This window comes from Protopterus annectens, chromosome 11.part0 (assembly GCF_019279795.1).
Source record: "Protopterus annectens isolate FY-2018-M chromosome 11.part0, PAN1.0, whole genome shotgun sequence".
NCBI lineage: Eukaryota > Metazoa > Chordata > Ceratodontiformes > Protopteridae > Protopterus > Protopterus annectens.
Genome location: NC_056745.1, coordinates 1,524,469,482 through 1,524,482,781, shown reverse-complemented (window position 1 = coordinate 1,524,482,781; position 13,300 = coordinate 1,524,469,482).

Below are 13,300 nucleotides of genomic sequence, written 5' to 3'. Positions count from 1 at the left end.
CTGTTGTCTCATAAAAATCAAAGCATGGGAATTATCAACCCAGGATCTAAGGTCCTTAATAATATTTTAATTCGAGAGTAATGCATTGTTTATGCATTATACCAAGGGGAGGAATTGTATACTAAATGTAACAACTTTGCACTTTTCTGCATTCACTTTCAGCCCATTTTTAGTGCGTCAGTTATTTCTGTGTATAAAGTCTTGCTGAAGGGTTAGGGTATCAGAGAGGTGCTTCAGCCATCTACACACCTAGTTAGCCAGAGATCATAGATTATTGCCTGGGGATCAGAAAATTATATGCCAAAAAGGACGTTTCTCAACATTGAGCCCTAGGGAATATCTCTGGTCACTTTCATATTTTCTGATGAGGTACCTGCTTCTCATACTGTTTGAGTTTTACCTTTTAGCAATCTTACTACATAGAGATCTATTTTATAGCACTAAATTAAGCTTGCTTACAATGCCAGCATGCGGAATATTGTGAAATGTCTTGACCAGGTCAACATATCCTGTATGACATGCATGACCACTGTCAACAGCCCATGTAATCTTCTCAAAGAAGTTAAGCAAATTCATTTGGAAGGATTTCCCTTTGACAAAGCCAATGTACTACAGGCAAGTTCAATGTAAATTTTGGTATCATAGTTTATACGATCACTTGTATCACCTTCCATGGCTTTGCAGATGAGACTTGCTAGGTTGATGGGTTTGTAATCGTCAGGGTCACAAGTAGGCCATGATTGTTATGTGGCTTCATCACTGCAGTGTACCAAACCTCAGGAACAAATCCTGTGGCTAACTAGGTTAAAAAATGAACCACTCATTCAATGAGCTGCCAGAAAATACCAAACTGATAACAAAGTGACTGCAATACGATTCCAACCAAATAGCCATCACTCAAAGTCAAAAGATATGTATTTAATCTAATATAATACAGTTAAGCACTTCTGTCTCAAGCTAAATGAGACTTCTTCAGAACTAAATTGGTCAAACAACATTTCCACTTTTAAAAGGCATAGTTAGTTGTTACGTAATACGCCTGAGTTGCTGAATTACATTAGTTTCTTTACAAATACATTTGTAAAAGCTTTTAAAAAAACATAGCTATTATTTAAATAAAGCATATAACTTTCTTAAAACTTCATAACTATAAATATTAATTTAAAGTGAAAAATAAATAGTACTTCATACAATTCCAGCCCCCGTTTGTAATACTGGATATAGGGAAACCTGTTCATGAAGACATGGTGGTTTATCTGCATTTAGACATAACTGCAGCAACATCCAGTTCTTCACAATATCTGCCTCTTGGATTTTTATTGATTTTTTTCTATTACACATAACTTAAAATCTTTAAAACCTTTACACACCAAGGTATGTCTGCCTAACACTTTCTCTTGTTAATGTGTTTGGAAACATCATACGCATGTTTATAAGTATGATTCCTTAAAGGTCTCACAGACTTACCTACATAAAATGCTGAGGTGTGATATACTGCTAAATAAACCACAGGATATGATCCACAGTTAATGTTATTAGGTTTCGTTGATTTAAAATGATTAGTATTTAAAAACTTAACTTCCAAGATAAATTTGCATTGGTTGTAACACCCACATTTATGCATTTTAATAAAATCTTTAAATTATTGGACCTTCTCTAAATGAACTTGGGGTTACTATCAAATATATCTTTTTGATTATCATTATTCTGGGAATTCAATAAAGTCCATGTAGGCTTTGCGCAAAGCCTACACAGAGTTTATGTGTCAGCGGAGTAAGCAGCAGTGCTAATTGCAAATTCATGCTGCTCATCGCACTTACACATATCTAAGCATAGGTTTGTGGCCAGTAACAGTTCGCACTTACACATATATAAGCATAGGTTTGTGGCCAGTTACAGTTCACACTTACACATATATAAGCACAGGTTTGTGGCCAGTTACAGTTCACACTTACACATATATAAGCATAGGTTTGTGGCCAGTTACAGTTCACACTTACACATATATAAGCTCAGGTTTGTGACCAGTTACAGTTCGCACTTACACATATATAAGCACAGTTTTGTAGCCAGTAACAGTGCTGCTGCTCCTAAGAAGCTGTGTAGTATGGGCACAGAAACAAGAAGCACTCAAGTCTGTTTACGAGCAAACCTGCTCAGCGTGATTGTGCAGGACAGCCACCATGACTACAAGGGGTTAAAATACTACAAGAACAGCAGTACTGACACAGTAAAGAAGTGTACTGAGTGCAAAGTACAGTGAAATGGGCATGGACATCAATGATAGGAAATGGGAAAGAGGAAGAAAAGAAGGTAAATATGACAATGTCCCCAGAAAAGTATATGTCAATCTATGTGCACTTCCAAGAAAAGTATATGTCAATCTATGTACACTTCCAAGACAAGTCAGTAGCATTACAATAAGCACATATGTAGATAGCGCAGTACACACTGCTGTCTGCACCTCCTGTGTGCGAGTATATTATGTCATAACGCATGACATCAGAAATGTGATGGTCACACAAGGTTACATGTCAATGGAGATAAACGGATGTCATATAAACATCATGACATGCTCACTGGAGAGGAGATTTACAAAAGGACAATATATCCAGAACTGGGGATATGTGCATACTGTGAAAATCTGCAAAATGACTTGTTTGAATATGACTGACATGTCAGCATACCTCTCAACTAATCATGAACACATAGCAACGGAGTCCTGGACAAATGCAAAATGAAACAGATACAATCAGGGACACTTTTAAAATATTATGACCATTAATCTGTGGCATTGACAGAATGTGTGAGTATAAATTGTTATCTGTGTTGGTGCTTTTCTCCCTGACCTCTACTGAAAATGGACATATCCAGTTAGACTAGCCCAGTCAACAAATGTAAAATAAATAAATAATAAAAAAAATAATTATTATACATTATTATACATCTTCAGCAGCAACAGATATATACAACTGTAATGATTCCCCAAAAATGGCCACATTTTGGAAGGTTAAGAGGGATGGTGTTAAACCTGGAGTTGAAATTAGGGGCAATCCTGATCAACTGAGAAGTTTGCATGACACATATGCCACAATTCACACCTGCAAGAATTTAACCTATGCCATCAATGTTGTCACTAAACTGTATATTTACTGGGTGCAACACAGAAAGACATAGCACACAGGCATCTAGTAAAATACCTTAAAAGGAAGTCTGTACTGTCAAATCCTAATGGGTATGCATCCCAAGGAATAGTTCTGTAGGGTTGAGAAGATATGTGTGAGCTCTCTGTGCCAAATGTGGTACACTTCACTAAAGCATCCCTTGCTGACACAGGTATCAGCTTTACGTATAACAACACTTACAAACAACACATTATTATGAATGGATTCCCTGCACAAAGCTCATATTGCATGCATGTATCACATATAATACCAATGGATATTGTCTGAAGCATCTGCAATTGATGTGTGTATTAAGACATGTTCCATTAGGATGAATGATACAGCAGTATGTGCGAATGATAGTAACAGATCAACTCTGCTCATGTGCATAGAAACTACAGCAGTGCAAAGTCTAGTGTCAATGAGCTAGGAAGCTGTCAGTGTGATATTGTACACATACCATACAATGCACACTGCAGCCTGTATAACTAGATGTCAACACTCGTGTGCTACATGATCAATGTCCCCCTGACATTGCAAGTGAAAATATGTTACTGCTATGAAATCCTGACATTTATCCATATAAATTCATGCAAACTATCAAGTGGTAATACTTATGTGATGCAGTGCTACGTCCATGATGCACTACAGTCACACCACAGCTGTACCTAAGTTACAACTGGACATCAGACTGTACATCACTTCCAAATAAAATGTTTGGTCTGAATCACATGTTACACAGTGGAACTGTTAACACAGTTGTACAGCTCTACCTATTTCATGTCATTACCTCAGCAGTACATCATATACCTATATGTATAACAGTGAAAATGTGTCAGTGAGGGCCCTGATACCATATGTGGATACATGACAAATGAGGCAGATGCAGCTCATGCAAAACAGTTGATGACACAAAGGCTGACAGTCACACAGTGCTGTTGGGGCACACCTGTATAATCCTTGTGAATAGCAATACAATAGTACATACAATAAATTCCCCAAGGATGCAAGTGAATCTTAACATGATATAGGTTTGTCTATAAAACAGAATTGCAACATGTGGCTGACCCCAGGAGTATGTACCCATGTAATCAGTATAACGTAATATTGCAGTATGTAAGATAACCATTTCCAGATGCTAGGCATACGCATGCACACCTATGCCATACTGCATCTCTCACTTTGCTGGTTGCATGACAACTGTGTTGAATGTTGACAAACTGCATTGTAAGGACACATGCCTTAGTAAGGCAGCAATATTCATAGCAGGCATACTACTACTACTATAGCCGATATGGAAGGAACATGTAACAGATATTAGCAATGGCCTTATGGAAGGAACATGTAACAGACATCAGCAGTGGCTTTATAGAAGGAAAATGTAACAGATATCAGCAGTGGCATTATGGAAGGAAATGTAACAGACATCAGCAGTGGCCTTGTGGAAGGAACATGTAACAGACATCAGCAGTGGCCTTGTGGAAGGAACATGTAGCAGACATCAGCAGTGGCCTTGTTGAAGGAACATGCAACAGGTAGCAGTGGCCTTATGGAAGAGATATGTAACAGATATCAGCAGTGGCCTTATGGAAGGGACATGTAGCATATATCAGTAGTGGCCTTATGGACGGGACATGTAACAGACATCAGCAGTGGCCTTGTGGAAAGAACATGTAACAGATATCAGCAGTGGCCTTATGGAAGGGACATGTAACATATGTCAGCAGTGGCCTTATGGAAGGAACATGTAACAGCAGTGGCCTTATGGAAGGAACATGTAACAGATATCAGTGGCCGTATGGAAGGAACATGTAACAGACATCAGCAGTGACCTTATAGAAGGAATATGTAACAGATATCAGCAGTGACCTTATGGAAGGAAAATGTAACAGACATCAGCAGTGGCCTTGTGGAAGGAGCATGTAACAGATATCAGCAGTGGCCTTATGGAAGCGACATGTAACAGATATCAGCAGTGGCCTTATGTAACAGATATCAGCAGTGGCCTTATGGAAGGAACATGTAACAGATATCAGTAGTCGTAATCAATAAGGTAGCTCAATTTGCAGATTGGAATACAGTATTGTAAGGATACAATACATCTACACCTCAACATAGCACATGTGGATGACGACATCATTGACATGTGCAATGTTCAGAGGGTCATAGGACGTTACTAGGTTACTGGGTAGAAGAACATAAAATTGGATTATTTTAAGCTCTGATATTAATGTTAGAAAGATAGTGGGAGAACGGCCTATTTTATATATAAAAAAGAAAAAAACTTAAAACAACTTCTTTGCTATAAAGATTTTGGCAAGCATGAAGAAAAACTTTGATTCAATAAAGGTACAATCCCCTGTCATAACTGTACTTTCTGTAAGCATATTAATATGGAAGCAGAATTTATACATCCCATTGCACAAGTTAAATGTAATTTTAAAGCATCTGGGATGTGCTATAGTGAGAATGTAGTCTAGTTGGCTAATTGTGAGAAATGTTTATGCTTTTATATTGGGAAAACCAATTGTAAATTTAAGGAGAGAATGGCCTCCTACCCATCTGAGATACGAAGAGGGGTGGAAACAATTGCACTTAGTAAGCATATTTTACAATTTGGGAGTGAGCATGTGTTTAAATTTAGAATACTACAGAGAGTTTTTAAGAATAAGAGGGGAGGGACATTGTGAACATAACAGAGAGGGCAGAATATAAGTAGATAAATTTTTTAGATCTGATGTTCATCCAGGGCTTAATAAAATTAATAGTATTAAACCTATTTTAAAATTAAGACTTTTTGGGGAAGGAGTGATGAAATTCCCTTATAGCAAACTGACATCATTACAGTTGTCTGTTCCTGCAGAATGTGTATTGTAAGATGCACTCACATATTCAGTCAATATGAGGCTGCACTGCTTTGATCTGTACAGATTATCACATGAGAACGAATAAGAATGCATAGATGCAGTGCAGCTATCAGCTATGTGCACTCACATATTTCATGCACTGCTCTGCATTGAGCTTGCTTAATACAGACGTCTGTGAATCACCATTTACATGACTTCAGTGTCCCAGGTGGTGCAACATCCTAACTTAAATAGGTCATACCCAAAGAGTACACCATGCACATGTGGCAACTTAAGCCTTCACTGTTCAGTATCACAACTTTATATAAAAACAAAAACACTAGTGGCTATCAAATTTCTGTACAATATGAAACTTTAGAAAAAAGAAACAAATATCCATTTGCTATAATTTACAAACTGCTGTTTGACAATAAATAGTTTGTTTACTTAAAAAAAAAAAAAACAGCAAAAGTTTCTGCCATATTCATGAAGCAAAATGACAATAATATTCCTGGCAGTCATTTGTAGTAATTTGTTCTACAATCAATAGTCATATATGGCTATTATAAATCAGTCTGCCTCATAAGTGTGGAACCAATCAGCATTCAGTATATGTCATGCAACACATTTGCTAAAGGAGTAGTAATATTGTTCTCATTTGTATAAATCTGGAAGAATGTGAAATGTTGACAAAGAACTTATTTACCTTCTCCATGGGGGGAATTCAATACAGCATACACAGCGGTCTTTCACCGTGTCCGCATGTCAGTTCAATGCGCACATGGCCTCTAAGTGCACTTTGGTAGACACCAGTTAAACACTGTGGCATGCTAATCAGCTGCATAAGCAGCTGAACAGCATGCAATGAAGTCGGGAAACATGCTGGAGTGATTCAACACTGTAGGAAGCAACCATGCACTGGTGTTCCATCTGTATTCAAAAACTTTTTGAATACAGCCACAGAACTAGTCTGCACAGCATACCCTTCAAACTCTTAGAGCAAGATATCTAGAGAAAGCCATCAATAATGGAGGGATAAAGGGCCAGAAATAGGAACACTTTTTAAATATTGCTCTTACAAACTTAGAAAATTGATAGAACAACAGGTTTGCAAAATGCAGCTTTGCTGCCCTACCTCCAAATGAACAGTACACATTGTAAGTAATCCAGACAATGCCTCTCATCCTCTTAGGGCAAGACATCTTGGCAAAGTCATAAATAATGGGGGGACAAAGAGCCAGAAATAGGGACACTTTAAATATTGCTCTTACAAACTTAGACATTTTTTTAGAACAACATGTTTGCAGCAGCAGTTAGCTTTTCGTACCTCCTGATCCCTTACACATACCACTCAGCCTCTTAGCACAAGAAATCTGAGTTTCACTTATAACCTTAGAAAGTTGCTAGAATAACAGGATTTGTGTTAGCATGCATTTTCTGAAGGTTATGAAGTTTGAAACTCAAATGCATGTCATTATTTAATGACTTTAATCTTTAGATCATCCCAGTGATGTATCAAACAACACATATTTATGAAAAACAGACCAAAAATATGAGGCAAAACTGGACATTCTGCAAAACTCTATACAGTTGAGAGGTATGCTAGATCAAGGTACATGCATAAGCTTAAAATAAACAGGGAACAAAGGCTCAAAATAGGAAGATTTTTCAAAATGTAATACCCTCCCTTCTGTAGATCAGTGTGTATATTGTACCTATTCAGCCACTGTAGCTAGATAACATGTGCATATAAGTTACTGAGCATATGTGAGACGAGTGCCATTTTGTATAGTCATTCAGTGTGAGTGCTAGCTTGAATGGAGATGCATATGTGAGTGTGTGAGAAATAATGAGTCAGTCAGTAAGCATACAAAGTTTGATGTATACATTCCAGTTACAGCTCCTGATGTGTTTATGTAAAATAAATGACATAAACCAACCCGGTGCCTCAGTGTCTCATTTAAATACACGAGACATGGTGTCAGAATGGCATCCTAAGTTGAAGCAGCTCACAAACCATGAAGTGTGCAATTAGAAGTGGAGTAATATACAGGAGCGAACTCGCAAACAGGTCAGCGGTTATTCAAAGGTACTTAAATTAATCTTAAATGATTTCCAGTCACCAAACATGTGGCATAGCATTTGAAGTGTTCAAAATAATTACTGAGTTATTCAAAATGTTCTCTCATGCCATTCTGCTGAAAATAACTATGACTTGCAGTTTTATGTAGTCAAAAGACACATGCATTCACTGTTAGGCCTCAAAAACACTCTGAGAATGGAACTTATTTCATTTAATAAAGAGGTCCACCATATAAAGTCTGAATAACAAAGATAGTTTTACACAGAATATTTTTAGTGAATATGCTATTTTCAGAGAAGAGCTTGGTAAACTGTCAGTCACATATTCCATAAAGTTAAAACCATGAAATAAGTCCAGTTGTCAGACCAGCAAAGACGATTCCAGTATCAACACAGATTAAAGTAAAAGCAGAACTAGACAAAATGGTGAATTTACATCTCCTTACTCAAGTAGAAGAACCAACTGAATTGATATCTTCCATGGTCATAGCTGATAAGAAACTCTCAGATGATATTCAATACGTATTGATCCAAGAGACCTAAACGAAGCACTTAAGCATCCTCATCATCCAATGTGTACGCTAGAAAAAGTAGCCACCCTCATACCAAATTCCATTGTTTTTTCTGTCTTAGATGCAAAAAGCTGTTTTTGGCAAACTTCGCTGGATCACAAATCTTCATTGTTAACTACATTCAGTACACCATTTGGTAGATGCAGATTTTTGAGAATGCCATTTTCTAATTAATTCTACCAGTGAAGTCTTTAAACTTGTCATGGAACAATTTTTTTCTGGCTATCCATGTGCTATTATGGTAGAAAACATTATTGTTGGAGGTAGTGGTGAAGACGAACATGATAGAAACCACAGTAAACTTCTAGAACATGCACCTAAAGTAAATCTCAAACTGAATCCGCAGAAATGTAAATTCAAACCAAAAGAACTTACTTATCTGGAACATTTGTTTATAAATTCTAGCTTACAACCAGATCTGTCTAAGCAAGCAGCAATTCTTGAAATGCCAGTTCCAGAAAGTATCACATCTTTATAACGATTTCTAGGTATGGTTAACTATTTAGGAAAGTTCATCCCAGACTTGAGTGAGCTTTCTGCACAATTGCATGAGTTGACACACAAAAATGTAAACTGGTCCTGATTGGAACAACACCAAAGAGCATTTGACGTACTGAAGAAGAAAATTACCAGTCCAACCACATTGAGATAGTATGATGTTCACAAAAATGTAATTCTTTCTTGTGATGCTTCAAAGTACGTCCTTGGGGCAGTATGTTTTCAAGAAGGCATACTAGTAGCCTATGCATCAAGAAGTTTAACACAAACAGAGATGCATTTATGCACAAATAGAGAAAGAACGTTTGGCAGTAGTGTTCACATGTTCAAAGTTTCATCATTATATTTATGGCAGACCTATCCAAATAGAGACTGAACATCAACCACTAGTAAAAATTTTAAATAAGCCAATGCATACAGCCTCAGCTCAATTGAAATGCATGATCTTAAAATGACAAAAGTACATTTTCACTATTGTTTACAAAAAAAGGCAAATACTTGTACCTTGCTGATGCTTTGTCATGCGCACACAGACAAATGACAGATCAGCATGAAAATGAAACAGCAGATTATGAAGCCATGAAAGTCAGAAATTTTTCATCATCATGGCTTGATGAACTAAGAAACCACTAAGCTACAGACTCAATTGTCCAGAAACTGAAAATGTTATCAGTCAAGGATGGCCAAGACGACAAACTAGTTTACCATTTGATGTTCAGCAGTATTTTCCTTACAGAGATGAGCACATAATGGAAGATGGAATCATCATGAATAGTCCATAAGTGGTAATTTCTAGAGCATTACAACAGGAATGTATCAAAATTTTGCATCGTGGTCACCCATGTACTGATTCAACCAAAAGAAGGGAAAGAAGCATTGTATTTTGGCCTTCTATGTCCAATGGTATAGAAAGGAAACTCCAGCATGCTCAATTTGCAACACCACCAAACCACACCAACAAAAAGAACCACTTTAGCTACACTAAATTCCTGAATTACCATGGTTGATGGTTGCTACATATATTTTCAAATGGAATGGTCAGCATTACTTAGTGTTAGCAGACTCTTTGTGAAATTGGTTTGAAATTGATTTACTTCCTAACTTGTCATCCAACACTGTCATTACAAAATGGAAGAGACATTTTTCTGTCCATGGTAGTCCACACAAAGTCATGTCTGACAATGATGCACAGTTTGCAAGTCAGCAGTTTAAGAAATTTGCTGAGTCTTGGGACTTTGCTCATATTACCGGTTGTCCTGGGTATCCACAATGTAATGGGTTAGCTGAAAGTATAGTTCAGAGTGCAAGACATTTATTGGAGAAATCCAAGAGAGCTGGCACTGATGTTTTCCTTAATGTACTCAATCTCAGAAACATTCCTCCAGACAACTTGCTTGGTTCACCTACTTGAAGATTAATGTCCAAACAGACGAGAACAACTATTCCAATCAGTAAACAATTGTTAGTACCAAACACAAAGGACAACAGATTTTCAAGGCTCACAAAAGTTGTAATACAATAAAACCAGTAAATAACTTAGACCATTACTACAAGGAAAAGTTGTGAGAATGCAAACATCTAAAGGATATGACTCAGTGGGACTTGTGAAGAATATTTGTAATGAACCGAGATCTTACATCATACAATCTGAAGGAATGGATTTCAGAAGGAATCGGAGACATGGGTTACCTGTCTCCTAACCAGTGATGCAGAAGATTGCCTATACCAACGACTCCCAGAGTGACTCTACACCTGTTTGAATTCAAAAGGACAGTGTGCTTTCTTCAAATAATTTTGATATAATCCCTGATGTTGCAGTTTTGAAAGAATCCCCAGATACTGTCCCTCTTGCTAAACCCAGTCAGAATGTCTATATTATCAGATCAGGTAGAATTTCAAGTAATCTCCGTGGTATCCCTGAAGTCTCAAAACAACCCACTAAAGTGTAGTGGTCCAAAAACAAAACAGTGTGATAAACTTCTCTGTGTGGAAGAATTTCAGTCCATATATTTCTAGTTAATCACTGTGTATTAATCAGATCAGATATAGTAGTAGAAGTAGCGAATGTAAACCCGTCTTAAGTCAAAACAAAACAAAACAAAAAGTAATAATAGAAAATATATAATTGTACAGCATTACTAAGTATTCGAAAGTAATCCAAGCAAGGTAGGCAGTCTGTTTCCAGTTGAAAATCCTTTATTAAGTACACAGACAAGTGATCCAAGTAAAACAAAAGTAGACAAATCCGCTCTGGATGTAAAAATAATGCACTAGCCAAACACCTTTCTCTTCATAAAAGACACACAGATTTTAAGTTCCAGACCTGGATCACATAGACATGGGTGATCTTGAAGGAGACATCCTGAATATTCTGGAGAAACATGAACTCATGTGGCAATTAAAGCTGAACTCTTTTAGGAAGCCTGGACTAAACTACTACTGTTCAATTAAAAGTGCACTGGAACTTAGAAAATTGCCACGTTGTTTACATGACTAATTGTATTTTATTTTATTTTATTCTACAAACTGGTTTTAAATACCATTTTAAATCAGTTGAAATTTAAGTGCATATTTTGTTTCCATCATCATACATACATTTTTTCTATTTTTTATTTTTTTCTGTTTCGTTTTTCCCCTTTATTCAAAATGATGTGTAATAACAATACTAACTAATTATACAATTATATAGGTTTTTAGGGTTCTTGTGCACAGAATTGAAGAAGTCTAGAAGGACAAAAGTGATCTTTATCAATAGGTTATGAAAGTAGAAATTGATTTTTACATGCAAAATGTATATGTATATATTTATATATATATTTTGATTGCCAAATGAACTAAGGTTGATATATTTCCAACCATGTAGTATATTTTCTTGGATAAAATCACAGACTTAATAATCTACTTAATACTTTGATTAAATAAGAGGTACCACATCATTATATAATTTTATTTAAAGTACATAAGGGTTATATATTATTATGACAGCTACTAAGTAGGGCAGGACCAGCTCGAATGTCGCACTGACGGGGGAAGGGATGTGACTTTAACATGTGTACCAATAACACTTTGTTTTACAGCACAATAAACCACTCCCATGCCTGATAAAAAGTATATATATATTTAGAAAGCTTGTGAGGAAATTATTACTCTATTTTTGTTTTACTTGGATCGCTTGTCTGTGTACTTAATATAGGATTTTCAACTGGAAACAGACTGCCTGCCTTGTTTGGATTACTTTCAAATACTTAGTAATGCTGTACAATTATATATTTTCTATTATTACTTTTTGTTTTGTTTTGTTTTGACTTAAGACGAGTTTACGTTCGCTACTTCTACTACTATTTTCTGATCTGATTAATATACAATGATTAACTAGAAATATATGGACTAAAAATCTTCCACACAGAGAAGTTTCGTATACTGTTTTGTTTATCAGGTAGAATTTCCAGACCAAATCCAAAATACACTGTGACTTTGACTTGAACTCAGTTTTGTTTATTGAAATGTTGATATATTGTCTAGCTCCCAATATGTTTTTGTTCTCCTATTTTGCATCTTGAACAAAATTAAAGAGGGAATATGTAGATCAGTGTGTATATTCTACCTAGTCAACCACTGTAGCTAGATAGCACATGCATGTAAGTTACTGAGCACATGCAAGATCAGTGCCATTTTGCATAGTCATTCAGTGTAAGTGCAAGCTTGAATGGAGATGCATATGTGTGTGTTAGAAGTAATAAGTCAGCAAGCATATGAAATTCAACGTATATCTTCCAGTTACAGCTCCTGATGTGTTTATGTACAATAAACAACTTGAACCCATCCCATGTCTCAATGCCTCATTTGAATACACAAATCATGAGACACCTTCTGTGTTCAACATTTGGCTCCCCTTCAGTTTCCCTACCTACATGGTTGCTAGCCATGTAGATTCAGGGCTGTCAGCATGGTGAAGATGCAAACAAGGTCTGAACTCATTAGAATTGCTGAATTCCAAAAAGTTGGATCCGTGTAGGGATGTTCACATCTTGTAGACACTCCCTCACTGTGTATTTATGGGATGGCAACTGATTGCTTACATCATCAGGTGGGTGTGTCATGTTACACTTACAAAGTATTACATGCAGGTTTTTCAAGG